Source organism: Phragmites australis, chromosome 2 (genome assembly GCF_958298935.1).
Source record: "Phragmites australis chromosome 2, lpPhrAust1.1, whole genome shotgun sequence".
Classification (NCBI taxonomy): Eukaryota; Viridiplantae; Streptophyta; class Magnoliopsida; order Poales; family Poaceae; genus Phragmites; species Phragmites australis.
The window spans coordinates 33,258,081-33,263,957 of record NC_084922.1 but is presented as its reverse complement, the minus strand read 5'-3'; positions in this window follow the sequence as shown (position 1 = coordinate 33,263,957).

The following is a 5,877-nucleotide window of genomic DNA, read 5'->3' as shown; positions in this document are numbered from 1 at the left end:
ATTACCTGTATCAGCCTATTATACCCACGACACCATAAGCCCATAAGCCCATAAGCCAAAAGGTCACAGCTACAAAAAGGTATTCAGCTTATCTACTATTATATCGACATTGTGGTAAGTACGAAAGTGCTAAGGCTAACTACAACAACGGATAGTGCTTAATCAATTCAAGCGAGTCTATAACATCCAAGGCTCCATTCTCGAGCCATCCCTATTGCCTGCCCGAATCTCATCTCATCCTCACTGACTTACATATCCCATCATCATTATTGTATTTGTGAAATAAAAGTAAGCCCTAAACTCACGAATGATGGTCAAACCACAGCTCGACTTCTACCGATGACCTAAGACTTGCTAAGATGACATATTCATTTTAAGTTAGACCATTTAGTGCTATACCCAAGGTTATAATGAATCAAGAGATAACAATACACATGAAAGGTAATACAACAATTAGGATCTACTTCCAAAACCCAATATTTAACTAGCCATCATGCAAGACATACATATAGCATAACTTATTAATTTGACACAACATATAATCCAAAGTACTGGGATAAGTATGCTCAGATGCTTGACTTGCTCAAGTGCTTCACACACAATATCACAATCACGTTCGACCTCAAGAACACCCCCTGTCGCTCTCCAGTTCATTGATCGCTAAAATAAAGAATGATGCATCACAATTAACGTGACATAATCTATGATACATGCACCAAATGCCATGAAAATATAACGAAAGATGATGTACTGAGTAAAGAACATGATGTAACAAGGATCATTTGAATTGAAGTGCAAAAGCTTATGGTATAAAAGATTTATTTAAGGTCTGTTCAAAAAGGACTGTAATTAAGCTAGCTATCAAGATTAAAAGATATTCAGAATTTAAACAACACTTTAATACCAAAGTATATTTTTCCTAGGTAGTACTGATCATAACATGAATTGTCCAAGTGGTTTTATAATTTTAGAACATCGCATTAATTAACTGGGATTTAATTAAACCAAAATACATTTAAATAATTAATTAATTATTAAAAGTATTTCTGGAGTTCCAACAGTTTTAAAATTTATTTCATACTGATACGAAGCTAACGCAACTGGTCTCATAATTTTTGGAGTTCGTATGAATTAACTATGAAATTTATAAGCCATCAACAAAGTAAACGAAAAAAGAAAAATGTCTGATAAACAGTAGAATCCGAAGGGTCCGTGTTGAATTCGGAACCTCCGGGTATCGGAACTTTTGGGTGAACCTCTGGGTGAGGGTCCTCTGTTAAAAATTACTTGGATTAAACTGAAACCTCTGGGTTGTAACAGAACACGAGTTTTTTGGCGATTCTTCGACCGATTCAACTTGCATGTTAGAGTCTAACCCACATACGCATGTATTGGCACTAATGCATGGATTATAGACCTAATTTACCCACTCTACAAGCTCAAATCACTTGCTCTACTCATCCAAACCTTCCTTCTATCTCTAATGCCTCAAGAACACGATGCTACTTCGTCATTCCTCGATTGCAGCCCACAAATCCCATCCAAATGCCAACTAATTCGTGCATGCTCATATGGAAAACCTTGGAGAATTACCCAAGGTACTTTCCCAAAGTTTGTGGCCGTTGATTGGGGAAGAATCAAAGGAAAAGCTTAGAGAAGGGAAGACAAGGTGCTGCTGAAATTTCAGAACAAAGTGGTGACGAAAATGATTTGGCAAATGGCAAGCAAATCTCCCATTGATTTCTATACATGATAGCACAAGCTCGCAACATATCTTCAAGTATTTGATTCACTCTTTTTGTTTGATCATCCGTTTTGACGGGGAAAAAATGAGCAGGTTTGGTTAACCGGTCCATAATAGCCCAAATTGAGTCATACTCTCAAGGGATTTTAGGCAACCTGGTAATAAAATCTATACTGATTTCCTTCCACTTACAAGAGTGAATAGGTAAGGGTTGAAGCATAGCAGTCGGCTTGAGATATTCACCTTTGACTCTCTGGCAAAAATCACACTCAGTGATATAACGAGCGATCTCACGCTTCATGTGGGTGCTCCAAATTCTCCGCTTGAGGTCTTGATACATTTTGGTACTCCTCGGATGAATGGATAACAAAGAATCATGAGCTTCATTCAAATTTTCTTTCTTAGCTCAGGAACCTTAGGAACTACTAGACGTCTTCCGAACCACAAAGTGCCTTGATTATCCACAGAAAAGCATCTAGCTTGCCCTTTCTCAGTCTTGTCATGGATTTTCTTCATGCCGGTGTCTTCCTTTTGTGCTTCCTTGATTTGGTTGATGAGGGTGGATTTGATCTCTAGATTTGCAATAAATCCTTCCGAGACTATCTTGAGTCCAAGCCTTCGAAAATCATTACAAAGTGTGGTATTCTCGGGCTTGACCATAAGACAATGGCACCGAGCCTTTCAGCTCAAAGCATCGGCAACAACATTTGCTTTTACCGGGATGATAATGAACCTCCAATTCATAGTCCTTGATCAATCCAAGCCATCTCCTTTGCCTCATATTGAGGTCGTCTTGAGTGAAGATATACTTGAGGCTCTTGTGATCGGTATAGATATTACAAAGATTTCCAAGAAGGTAATGGTGCCAGATTTTTAGAGCATTCACAACGGTTGCAAGTTCTAAATTGTGAGTAGGATAATTTTCTTCTTGGCGCTTTAATTGGTGAGAAGCATAGGTGACGACTCGGCCCTCTTGCATAAGAACACAACCGAGGCCTATGTGGGAAGCATCATAATAAACGTCAAAACTCTTATCCACAACTAGTTGAGCAAGGACGGGCACGGTAGTGAGAAGGCTCTTCAAGGTTTTGAAAGCTTGCTCACAAGCATCAGACCATACAAACTTCACGTCCTTCTACAGGAGTTTAGTCATGGGCTTGGCAATTCTAGAAAAGTTCTCAATGAACCGGCGGTAGTATCCCGCAAGTCTAAGAAAACTCTATATGTCGGTGACGTTCTGTGGTTGCCTCTAATTGAGCACATTTTGAACTTTCTTGGATCGACAGCGACACCATTTTTGGATAGGACGTGGCCAAGAAAGACAACTTCTTTGAGCCATAATTCGTATTTGCTAAACTTGGCATAGAGATGATGTTCACGGAGCCTTTCAAGAATGACTCAAAGATGTTGGGCATGTTCTTCTTCGGTCTTGGAATAAACAAGGATATCGTCGATGAAGATTACAACGAACGAATCCAACTCCTCCATGAACACGGTGTTTGTTAAATACATGAAGTAGGCCGGTGCATTGGTTAGGCTGAAGGACATGGCGGTCTACTCATAGAGTCCATAGCAAGTAGAGAAGCTGTTTTAGAAACGTCCTTCGATCGGATTTTTATTTGGTGATAACCCAACCTTAGATCACTCTTGGAAAAGAAACGAGCACCGATCAATTGATCAAACAAGATATCAATGTAGGGAAGGGGATATTTATTTTTGAAAGTGACCATGTTGAGAGGACGATAATCAACGCACATCCTCAAGGTGTTGTTCTTCTTCTTGACAAAGATAGCCGGGCACCCCCAAGGTGAGGAGCTTGGACGAATGAAGCCCTTCTCCAGTAATTCCTTTAATTGTTCCTTCAACTCCATTAATTCATTGGGAGGCATACGATAGGGCCTTTTAGACATCGAGGCTATTCCAGGTGCGAGTTCGATGACAAATTCAACATCCCAGTTGGGCGACATCCCCTGTAATTCCTCAGAAAAAACATACAGGTACTCGCACACCACTTTAATACTCCAAATGTTCATGGTTGTGGACCCTCCAAAGCATAAAGATAGGGGCCACCCTCTCTAAGATGGAGAGGGATCCGAACACCATCCAAATTCTTGAGAGAGATTATCCTTTGTGCACAATCAATGAGAGTATCATTTTTTGTTAACCAATTCATCCCTAAGATGACATCTATCCCTCTTCTGTCAATCAGGATCAAGTTTGCGAAAAAGGGAACCTCATCGATGATAATTTTTACCATCAGAACTATTTGGTCGACATGCATTTTTGCACCGGGTGCATCTATGTGGAAAATGGTGAAAAGAGGCTGGGTGACAAGATCATGACGCAAGGCATAATCTCCCTTGATGAAAGAATGAGATGCTCCAGAATCAAAAAGTAAGATGACGGGTTGAGAGTTTATAAGTAGCATACTCATAAGCACACCATCGTCCTCTTGAGCTCCCTCAGCGGTGATGTGGCTCACTTGACCACGTTTAGGAACTTGTGTAGCCCTGGATGCATACTGAGAGGGTTGCCCAGGTAGTGGCGGTCTTGGAGCAGCCACCATGACTCCTAGCTTCGGGAATCGACAATCCCGAGCAAAATGCCTGACACGTCCGTAGTTGTAACATGGGCCGTCGGGATCACCCGTCACACTTCCCTGGGATCTGGCAGGCCTTGCAGTCTGTCCTTGCGAGGAGGGGGATGGACATCGCGCTACTCACATTGGTTGTGGAGCAGCTGAAGTCATCGTATGAGATGGAGGAGGTTGACTCCCCGTATGCGGCCGTTGATAGCTTCCATCGACAAAGGGCGATAGGACCCTCTTACGCTTCTTCTGCTCTTGATGGTTCTTCAGCTTGTGTTCGACTATGAGGAAGGTGCTCACAAACTTGTTAAAGTTGGCAAACTCATGAGCTGAGACTCGGTCCTGCATCTTGGATGAGAGACCATTCACGAAATGATATTGCTTCCTTTTGTCAGTGTTGACTTCTTCCAGTGCATATTGTGCCAAGTGGTTGAACACTTTCACGTACTCCAAGATTGATTTGCCTTTCTGTTGGAGGTCCAAGAATTTCTGCTTCTTGATTTCCATCATCTCCTTGGGGATGCGATAGTCGCGGAAGGCTTGGCAGAACTCCACCCATGAGACGCAATGATCGACGGCATGCATGGCAAGATAGTTTGTCCACCATGCACCAGCCGCGTCTTGGAGTTGATGTGTGGCAAAGAGGGTCTTCTCATGGTCCTCGCACCAAAGGAGAGCAAGTTTCTGCTTGATGGAGCGAAGGCAATGGTCCGCATCGAGAGGGTCCTCAATGCACGTGAAGGTGGGAGGACTAGTGTGAAGAAAATCCAAGTAGTTGTCACAACGCCTGGCTCCTCCTCCTTGATGGGTCGTATTACGAATGAGTGCCTCGAGCAAAGTGGTCTGCGCTTGGCGATTCTGCTCGATTTGCAAGAGCACATCCGCAATGCTCGGCGGCGGAGGCGGCACATGATTATTCTCATTGGAACCCTCGGGAAGATCACCTGAATTGCTGTTGGTCCTCATCCTGTCGTCAATTCCAAGATTAGTGATGACAAGATCTTGACAGGAAGATAACAAAAAGGAATTTAGGACGACAAGCAATGGATAAACAATATGAATGCGGTCAGGCTCCTTAAAGCCCATGATAACTAGTTGCGTGCAAAATGAGATAGGAAATAGCGTATGCTCGATCCTTATCTACGCTTTTTTTTTCTCGAGTGCATCACTCCCCAAACAAACATAAAAATCACAATCATCACCTTTCGCGTGAGAAAGAAATGTTTTTCACGCGAACGGTGCTTGTGCAACTTGCCGCACAAGTGACGTTTCATACGTTGTTGCCAACGTATTCACTTCTTGTACCTTCGCTTTACGGGACACCCCATGTAATAGCCACATTGGTAGACGACCATAACTACCATCATATGGTAGATGTTCATATGTTATTGTTAACGTATTCACTTCTCACACCATCGTTGTATGGGACACACCAGGCCCCTGCCTCGCACTGGTTGAGCCCCTGACATTTACTGCTATCGGGATACGTCCCTTACTTTCTTCACTTTGTCGTCGATTGCGTCGATGCAACATGAGTAAAATAACA